This window comes from Choloepus didactylus, chromosome 9 (assembly GCF_015220235.1).
Source record: "Choloepus didactylus isolate mChoDid1 chromosome 9, mChoDid1.pri, whole genome shotgun sequence".
Classification (NCBI taxonomy): Eukaryota; Metazoa; Chordata; class Mammalia; order Pilosa; family Megalonychidae; genus Choloepus; species Choloepus didactylus.
In genome coordinates this window covers 108,697,110-108,706,532 of record NC_051315.1, presented here as the reverse complement: position 1 = coordinate 108,706,532, position 9,423 = coordinate 108,697,110, and the positions used below count along the sequence as shown (strand labels likewise).

Sequence of the window (9,423 nt, the reverse complement as noted above, 5' to 3'; positions counted from 1 at the left end):
TTTTTTTGAAATTAAGCAAATTTTTTAGGGCATGCCTTTTGGGGTAGATGTGACAGAATCAGAAAATTTATAATGAAATTAGGTAATGGTATATAAGGCTGAAATCCAAGGATGGGTAAGCAAATATTGAAGCTGGTGATTCTTTTGAAGTATGCATCTAATATATGATAGATCTTTAAAAAAATTTTAAGCATGATTTATCTTGTTTTACTATGTCAAATGCAAGCACTTCCCCTGACTTTTGAGATCCTACATAACCCCTTTTTACATGTCCACTCTTATTTTCAGTGTGCATTCCTTGATTTAATCAGGCAGTTGTTCCTGCTCTAGAAACAATCCTCTTTTCTAACTTCCTCCACGCTTGCTTCACTGACATTTATCCTTCCTGACCCTTCCTAAATGCCATTTTCCAACCTCCCTCAAGCAGTCTTCCTTAATTTCTTTGCTCTTATTCAGCTCTTTTCTATGACTTAGGACCTAGAACTTACCATCTGACCCTCAATATTCAGTTTACAAACATGTATGTAAACATGTCTGTCATGTATATTCTATATATGTAAACATTCATACATACCAATACACAGTGTTTTTGTTTGCTCTTGCTGATGGTGTTCCCACTTAGATTATTAGCTTCTTGGGGGCAGGAGAAAAGGAGTAATCTAACACTAGTCTTAAAAGTGGTGGGTATGGTGAAATCCTAAATTAAACCATGGACTATAGTTAATAGTACAATTATAAAAATGTGCTTTCATCAACTGAAACAAATGTACCATACCAAGCAAGGTGTTAATGATAGGGTGTATATGAGAATCCTGTATTGTATGCATGATTGTTCTGTAAACTCACAACTTCTCTAATTAAAATTTTTTTTTAAGTGGTGGATAACAATCTATAATTTCATGTCTAGGTTACTGACTTAACTTGTTGATGCTTTTAATAAAAGGAAATATGGCCCCCAGCTGGGTCTCATACTCAAAAGCCTTGGGTAGTTGCAATCTTCTGTCTGAGGAGTGCTGTTTGAGTTAATAGTTTTCATTTTCAAAATCTAGATGTCCTGCCCACATTGTGAATTTTGCAAGTCATTTTAAGAAGAAGGGGTCAGTTGGGGCAGAATAGCATAGTTTTCATGAGTTAGATTGTCTGGGGTTAAACTCCCAACTGGATGACCCTGCGCAAGTTATTAAACTTATCTGGCCTCAATTTCCTCGTCTGTAAAATGGGAATAATAATAGTACATAATGGGGATAATAATAGTACATACCTCAGAGGGTTGCAGTGAGAAATTAAATGAGATACTATGAGTAAACTGCTTAGTATCACATCTGATGCATAGTAAACATGCAGTAAATTTTAGTTATGAATTATCGTTGTTATTCTTCTGAGCATGTGAATATGAGTATACTGGTCTGATGTGATTTGTGCCACTCTGGCATCATTTCAGTGTAACAATATTTGGGAAGAGAAGCTTACTAGCGGATATGTGGATCAGTGTGTGTGTGTAGGGGGCAGTCCTGCATAGTCTTTCCTGCTGAAGTTAGATGAAGGTCTGATCTGAAATCCTTTTTCTTTTCTTTAAAGTTTATTACTATTATTTGTTTAAAGTGTGAAATTCAGTTATATACTCTCAAAATTGAGCAACCATCATCACCATCTCATGCCAGAACATTTTCATCCCCCCAGAAGAAACCCTATACCCGTTAGCAGTCACTCTCTCTCCACCCCACCCCCCAGCCCTGCCGCTAGGTACCCACGAATCTACTTTCTGTCTCTATAGATTTCCCTATTCCAGACATGCCATATAATTGGAATCAAATAATATATGGCCTCTGAATAGCATATATCAGCATTTCATTCCTTCTTATGGCTAAATAATATTTCATTGTGTGGATATTTTATTTACCCTTTCATCAGTTGATGGATGTTTGGGTTGTTTCCCCTTTTTGGCTGTTATGAATAATGTTGCTGTGAACATTTATTATATACAAGTGTTTGTGCAGACATAGGTTTTCAATTCTCTTGGGAATTGAATCCACCTAGGAGTGGAATTGCTTGGTCATATGGTAATTCTATATTTAAATTTTTGAGGAGCCGCCAGACTGTTTTCCAAAGTGGCTGGTTTGAAATCTTGATATAGTAAAATTATGTGACCAGATGGGTCTGAATTATTATTTTATTGAGCACTTCATTCTTCATGTCATCTTTTTTTATTTATAAAATAGGTTTTATGTATCTTTTGTGTATCTTTTTTTTCCCCTAATGAAGTCCTTTATCCTAAAAGAGTGGTTTTAAAGTTTATTTCATGCTCCAAGGCTACCTGGAGGAGGTGTGGTCAGGGGAGACATATGTCATTTGTGTGCATAATCACCCCCAGTCCTTTTCCAAAAAACATCAGGGACTCTTGTTAATTCAGGAAAAACAGCTCTTAGTTCCAGCCCATTTGCTGGTCTGACAATGCCACTTATGGTTTTTATTTTTATTTTTAAAACGGGTCATTTCTGCAGAATAGAACTGTTGTGTGTGTATTTGTGTGTGTGTGTGTGTGTTTAAATTAGAGAAGTTGTAGGTTTACAGAAGAATTTTGCAGAAAATTTTGACCTTGTCCCTTTTGCTCTTTCTGGAATCTTGTACCTGAGAGGAAAGGTCTGTCCTTGTGTCCTTGTTTGGCTTGCGTCTATAGTTCTCTCTCCCCCTTAGTTTCCCAACTGCTAAAACAAATACCACACAGTGGTTTGGTTTAGACAACAGGAAGTTATTGGTTCATGGTTTTGAGGCTAGGAGATGGATAAAATCGAGGCGTCAGCAAGGTGACACCTTCTTTCACAAAACTGTGGTGTTCTGGGAGTCATGGTTGGTCCTTGGCTTTTCAATGCATATGGCAGTGTCTTCTCCTTTCTCTTCCAGTTCCATTGCCTTCCAGCTTCTGGTTGTGCCCTGAGGCTTCTCTCTGTCAGACTTTTACTCTGCTTCTAAAGCTCCAGTAATACAGATTAACGCCCAGCCTGATACCACTTAACTGTAGTAATATCTCCAAGAAACCCTGTTTGCAATGGATCCACATGCACCAGAATGCAGACCCAGACCAAGAACTGGTCCACACTGTGGTACACAACTCAACCCAGCGCAGCCCCATTTATTCTTTCTTTCACCCCTGTCTAGAAACATTGTGAGGCTTCCCCTGTCTAAAAAATTCATCTTAGTATTGTTGTCCCTTTCATCTACCATCTTCTTCTGTCCTTTGCGTCACTGAAAAACGTCTTTAAAGAGTTGTCAACTGAATCCCTGCCTCCTCCTTCTCCACCCACTTTTGTGAAATCTGGTTTCTGGCCCTTGTATAATCACATGAGAGTTGCTCTTTTAGAAGTTAGAAGAAAAAGAACTCTGCTGTTCTTTCCTCGGGACACATGGAATACTCCACCCCTTCCTTCACATTTCCTTCTCCCCTGGCTTCTTTGATTTTGCCTTCTGTAGCCTCTTTGCCTGTGATCAGTCTGTTTGTGGCAGGGTCCCTCTTGGTGTCTTTACCAATGCCATAATCATTCCCTGAGACATCTTTCTGTTTTCTCTACTTCTTAAAATGCAACTTAGTTTTTAAGACCCATTTCAATTGCCACCTTTGTGAAGGAGCCTTTGAAAGTCTTCCCAAGAGAATATGGTGTCTCTTTTCCTTCTTTTTGCCTCTCTTTCTGCCTGGTATTGCAGTTAAAAGGTGGGTGCTATAACTCTTGCTAGATTGAAGGTTCTAATCTAGATTGGAGGGACTTAATCTTACTTTAGTTTCCCCTGTAGTGTGCAGCACAGTGCTTGCCATGTAGTTAGACCTGAATAAACACTTTTTGATGAACAATAATGATCTTAATAGCTGCTTATTAATTGTTTTCTATGTCTAAATTTAAAATATATATATTTAAAACACACAACAGCCATAAAGAATAATAGAATGCATACTCATATCCCCGAGCACCCACCTTAAGAAATAAAGCATGTACAATAGAATAGAAACCCCCATGTATCCCTCCATGTCCATATCCTCCACTCACCTCCGAAGGTGACTTCTAAACTGAATCTGGGTTTAGCATTCTCAGACTGTGTAGACTATGGCATAAGTGAGATTTCTTTATATACATTCTGCCATTTAATCATCACTATGATCGAATGAGATGGGTGTTATTTATCCCCATTTTTATAGATTAGGGATCCAGAGCTTAGAGGGCTTAAGTAATTAAGCCAAAGTTACAGCTAGTAAGTCAGAAACCAGGATTTGAATCCATGTCTATCTGACTTCAAAGTCTGTGCCTTGAACTGTAGGAAGTTCAGAAAACTACCAAACATTTTCCAAAAGTAACTTACTACATTTATATTCTAGAAGCTGGTAGCTATCACTAGCGTTAGCCCCTTCAGTTATGGGCCCCAGCTTCCTTCCCTTCTTCCATGACTTTCATTATTGGAATTCTCCTACCTAAATGCAGAAACATCCTGGGACTGTGAACCAAGCCTAGTGGGTGTTAGAGGGCCTGCATCCCTGTCCTAGTTCTGCCATTATCCAGCTGTGGGATTTGGGGAACTCTCTTACCCTCTTTGGTCCTTCATTTCTTCATCTGTAAAATGGGGTGATCAGATTTTAATGCATGATTTCAAAGGCCCTTTCCTAGCTTGACAGTCTCTAGTTCCATGCCCTGCCTGTTGCAGATTGTCCTCTTTCTATGGGCTGGTGTTAGCTGAGATTCTCTTTGACCTGACATAGAATACAGGGTTAGCAAGACTGTTTGTAGGACCAGGAAGGAACCTTAAGGCCCAGGGATATAAATCTTGATCATTTGCCCCAACTCTTCAGCTGCCCAGAGCAGCCTTGCCAGCAATAGGTGAGTAGACATTTTTAATGCAATGAAGCAGAAGAGCAAGTTTGGACCTGGAGAAAGGAGACATGACCTTATCTTAATCCCAGGCCTTAGCCCCAAACAATGTCAAAGGTTTTGTTCAGTCTTTGAATCATACACTCACAGTTTTCATGCCTCCACCCCAATTTTAGGATTGAGTCATGTAGGATTCATCTTGTTAACCATCTGTATAAGGTCTGAAGTTCTGCACGCTATTCTTTCCTACACTCCCAATTACATTTCTAAACTGCAGGAAATAATGACAAAAAACAACAACAGCAAAACAGTAAATAAAAATAGGAATTAAGGATAGGATAGTAATGCAAGTGGATTTTTTTTGGAATGGCTAGTTAATTGATTATTTGTCTGTAAAACACTGAATGACATTTTGATTCAAGACTTGATATTACTAATTAAAAGACACACTTAGAGTGGGTCTTAGTTTCCTAGGATTGCTGTAACAAATTACCACAAACCCGGTGGCTTAAAACAACAGAAATTTATTCTCCCACAGTTCTGGAGGCCAGGAGTCCAAAATCAGGGTGTCGGCAGGGCTATACTCTCCAAAGGCTCTAGGAAAGAACCTTCCTGCCTCTTCCAGCTTCTGGTGGCTTCTGGCATTCCTTGGCTTGTGGCTGCATCACTCCGGCGTCTGCTTCCTTCTTCACTTGGCCTTCTTCCATGTGCCTCTCCAACTCTGTGTCTCTGTGTCTCAGATCTCCCTCTCCTTCCTCTTTTTAAGAACACCAGCCATTGTATTTAGGGCCCACCCTGAATCCAGGATGAGCTCATCTTGAGGGATCCTTAACTTAATTACATCTGCAAAGACCCTATTTCCAAAGAAAGGTCACATTCACAGGTGCCAGGGGAAGGGGGTCTTCAACCTCTCATTTGAGGGTCACTATTCAATCCACTACAAGGTATTTTTAGAAGAATGTTTGGGCACAAAGCCTTGGTTTTTATTTCAGTTTTATAGCATGACTTTCTTCTTTCAGTGATAAAAACATGCTCTAGCCATATAAAAATCCATCTGAAAATGACTTGTGGCCCTTGGAATACGATTCTGGAGAAACAGCTGCTGTCACCTTTAAGCAGAGAAATGCGCAACTCCTAGCACTGTAGAGCTCACTGCCATGTAATACCCAGTACAGAGATCAGAGATGGAAACGGAGGTGAAAGAGCTGTGGTTTAAAAGATGCACTAAAGCATCTTTCACATGGGTTACTTTGAACTTTTTCAGGGAAGTATAATTTTTAGTCTTTAATTTTTATTGGCTGTTAATGAGTGATAAGCATGATGACTATCCAGCTTTTCCAAAGCAAAAGAAGAAAGGGAAAGAATTAACAACGCTGATGATAGGTTGTGGCTCTCTCTTCCGCCACCCCAGTGAACCATCTAATGAGCTTTCACATTGGTCTTGCTCTCTGTGCTTCTTACCTGCAGCTCCCATTCATGACAGGACTTATGCACCTGTCCGTGGGCAGTGAACAGAGAGCAGATGTCAGTGCTTTATTTCTCCACAGTGCCTGGAATTCCCACAAGGAAAAATAAAATAAACTCTCAGTTTGCACCGGGTGACTGTTTCATGCCCACACGTGGGGCCTTTCTAAAAGGGAGCTGATCTGGGCCTGTAGGTGTGGGCAACAGAATCGAATATCCCTGACCACAGGCCGTAAAGAAATGGTTCAGTTTGAGTCCTACTGTTCCAGCATGCAGAAGAGGTTACAGAGCAAGTGTGGCTGACACTTGTCACCCCTGCCCTAGCTCTCCTGATGCTTTTTACGTAGTGCTTACTCTGTACTAGGCACTGTTGTGTTTTGTGTGCTCCTTAAATCCTCACCCTAACCCTATGAGGCAATTACTTTTGTAATCCTCAATAGACAGTTGAAGAAATCAAGGCACAGAAACCTTAAGTAACTTGCTCAGAGGCACACAAACACTATGGTAGAGGTGTGATTCAAATCCTGTTATACTTTAATGCCATAGAAAGTGCAGAACCCTCTTAGGATGTAGAGGTGTGTAACTGATGCTTTTGTGTGTGATAGAAATTGTGTTTGAAATATGAGACTTTCCATGAATTGTTGTAGCCTGGGGTCCAGAAACACTGGACCTATCTTTCCATAACAAGGCTCGTGAAACCAGGTGCCAGTGGGAAAGAGGGGTAGGGGGCAAGGGAGGGTTCAAGATCCTTAAAAGGGAATTGGTACCAACTCTGCAAGTGCAATAATCTTTTGCATTCATCAAGAGTTTTCCATTTCAGTGTGGTCTCACTTCAAATCATCATCACTGATCAAATCATCTTCTTCCCTTGGAAGGCCTTTAAGAAGATGTTGGCTAATGTGTTACTGTCAGTGAGCTCTCTCAGCTCATGGCCCAGATGACTGGACTCCAGAACCAGTGCTCTTTTGCCATAACATGCTGCTGGGTTTCCCTGAGCCAGGTCCCCGAGCAGGTTGTGCAGGGCTGACACAGCTGGTCCACGGCCTTCCCACACAATCCTGCAGTTCACGAAGCCTAAAGCCTGGGGCCAGGCGCTGATTCACAGGAAGCACCTGCCGAGGCAGGAAGGTTCTCCTGGCTGGAAGAGCTCCACTCCCAGCCCCACTGAAAGAAAGACCAGGAGAAATGGGCGGATCGTGAGTGCTGTTCCCGGAACAGGGCAAAACGTCCTCAGGTCCAGTAAGTCAGAGGCCGAGAAGTCAGCTGTTCACAATGAATAAGGATGACTTTTAAAGGGTGTCTTTCCAGGCAACCCCCAGCATCCCTCTTCTCTTTTTGTGACTTACATTAGTCAGTCTTAGTGACATCGGAAGTTCTCAAGAAGATGAAGTTTCTTTCTCTAACGTATCATGTGATCGACATTTCCTGGAACCTTTTATTCTCCAGATATCTTTAAGTGATCTTATCACTGCACCTTTGTTTAAAAAATAAATTCTGCTTAAATGCTGGGTCAAATAGTTTAGTCTGTTAATGGATATTTGGTTTTTGCCGATTATATGTGAGGCCATCAACTTTTTTGTGAACTTTTAGAAATTAATTTTGTTAAGACAGGATATATCTAAAGACATTTATATAATAAGAAGCCCTGTACAGCCTGTAACTGATAGGTGGTAAGAGTCTCCTGAATTGCCTCTCACTTAGGTTTTCTTTTTTAAAACGTTTTAAAAATTGGAGTATAAATGTGTGATATCAGAGATTGAAAGCATCCAACAATGTGTGTGGCATAAAGAACAACTTGAAAATCGGTTGCCACTACCTGGAACAGGAGATGTCTATTGCCAATCCTGTGATTGTATCTGGACCTTTGTGATAGTCATTTCCTTTCTTTTCTAGATAGTTGTCCCAGCTATGTAATGCATCTTAAAAATGTACTTTATTCCTGCCTGCTTTTAAACTTGACATAAATGGAATCCACCTGTGTGTGTTCTCATCTGACTTGCTTCGCTTGCTCGCCTTGGTGAGACTCGTTCATGTTGTGTATAGCTGCAGGTCTTGCTTCTCATTGCTTAGTAACAGTGTGCCACTTTGTTCTTCTATTCTACTGTTGTTGGGATTTTGGGTGGTTTCCGGTTTGGGGCTATAAAGCACGGTTTAGATTTTAAAGTCAGCACATAAGATGAAATTGTTCATCCTTCAGCCACGCTGGCTCCTCCTGGCTCCTCACATGCACCCAGCATGCTCCTGCCTCGGGGCCTCTGCACTTCTGATCCCTCGGTCTAGACTGTTCTTCCCCCAGTTATTAGCTTGGATAACTCCCTCACTTCACTCAGGCCTCTGCTCAGAATTACCTTACTGGAAAGTTCTTCCCTGACCACCCTCTGTGAAAGAGTCCCTTCGGCCCCTCCGTCTCTTACCCTGCTGTTTCTTTGTAGCCCTGATCACCTCCTGACATAAGCATATGTGTTTATCATCTTTTCCTTTCCACAGATTATGAGCTCCACCTTCATAAATTTAAACAGTTAAAAAAATAAGAATGATCCTAAAGACTGGGATTCCAGCCTGGCTTCTGCCATTCAGAGTCCTGTGAACTTGGGAAATGACAGTTCATTCATTCCGCGAATATTTATTGGGCACCTGCTGTGTACCAGGGAGATACATCACTGAGCAAAACAGATAAAGCTCCCTGTCCTTGTGGGGCTTTTATTCTAGTGTGTGTGGGGCGGGGTGGGGGTGGGGAGCATACAATAGATAGTTAACATAACAAGTAAATCTGAAGATAAATGAGTAGGAAAAAGAAAAAGCAGGGGGAAGAGAGTGTGTTTGCAATTTTAAATAGACTGGTCAAGGCGGGCCTGATTAGAGAAGGTAAGGTTTAAACCACGATTTCCAGGGGAGACAGTGAAGTACATGCATATCTGGGAGAAAGCGTTACAGGCGGGAGGGCCCTGAGGTGGGAGTGTGAGTGGTGGGGTTCAGGAAACGCTAAGAGGCACGTGGGGCCTTGTGGGCCACTGTAGGACTTTGGCTTATACTCTTAAGTCTTTTGGAGCCACCGAGGAGTGAAATGTTCTGACTTACATGTTAAAAGGCTCACTCTGGCTGTAGTGTT

The 9,423-nt window shown here is 41.2% G+C and overlaps 1 protein-coding gene across 1 annotated transcript in view; it reads left to right on the top strand.

The window, feature by feature from the left end:
* Nucleotides 1–9,423, top strand: part of MREG (melanoregulin) — a 61,164-nt gene that overhangs the window by 1,268 nt on the left and 50,473 nt on the right. The gene's annotated exons all lie outside the window — the stretch shown is intronic.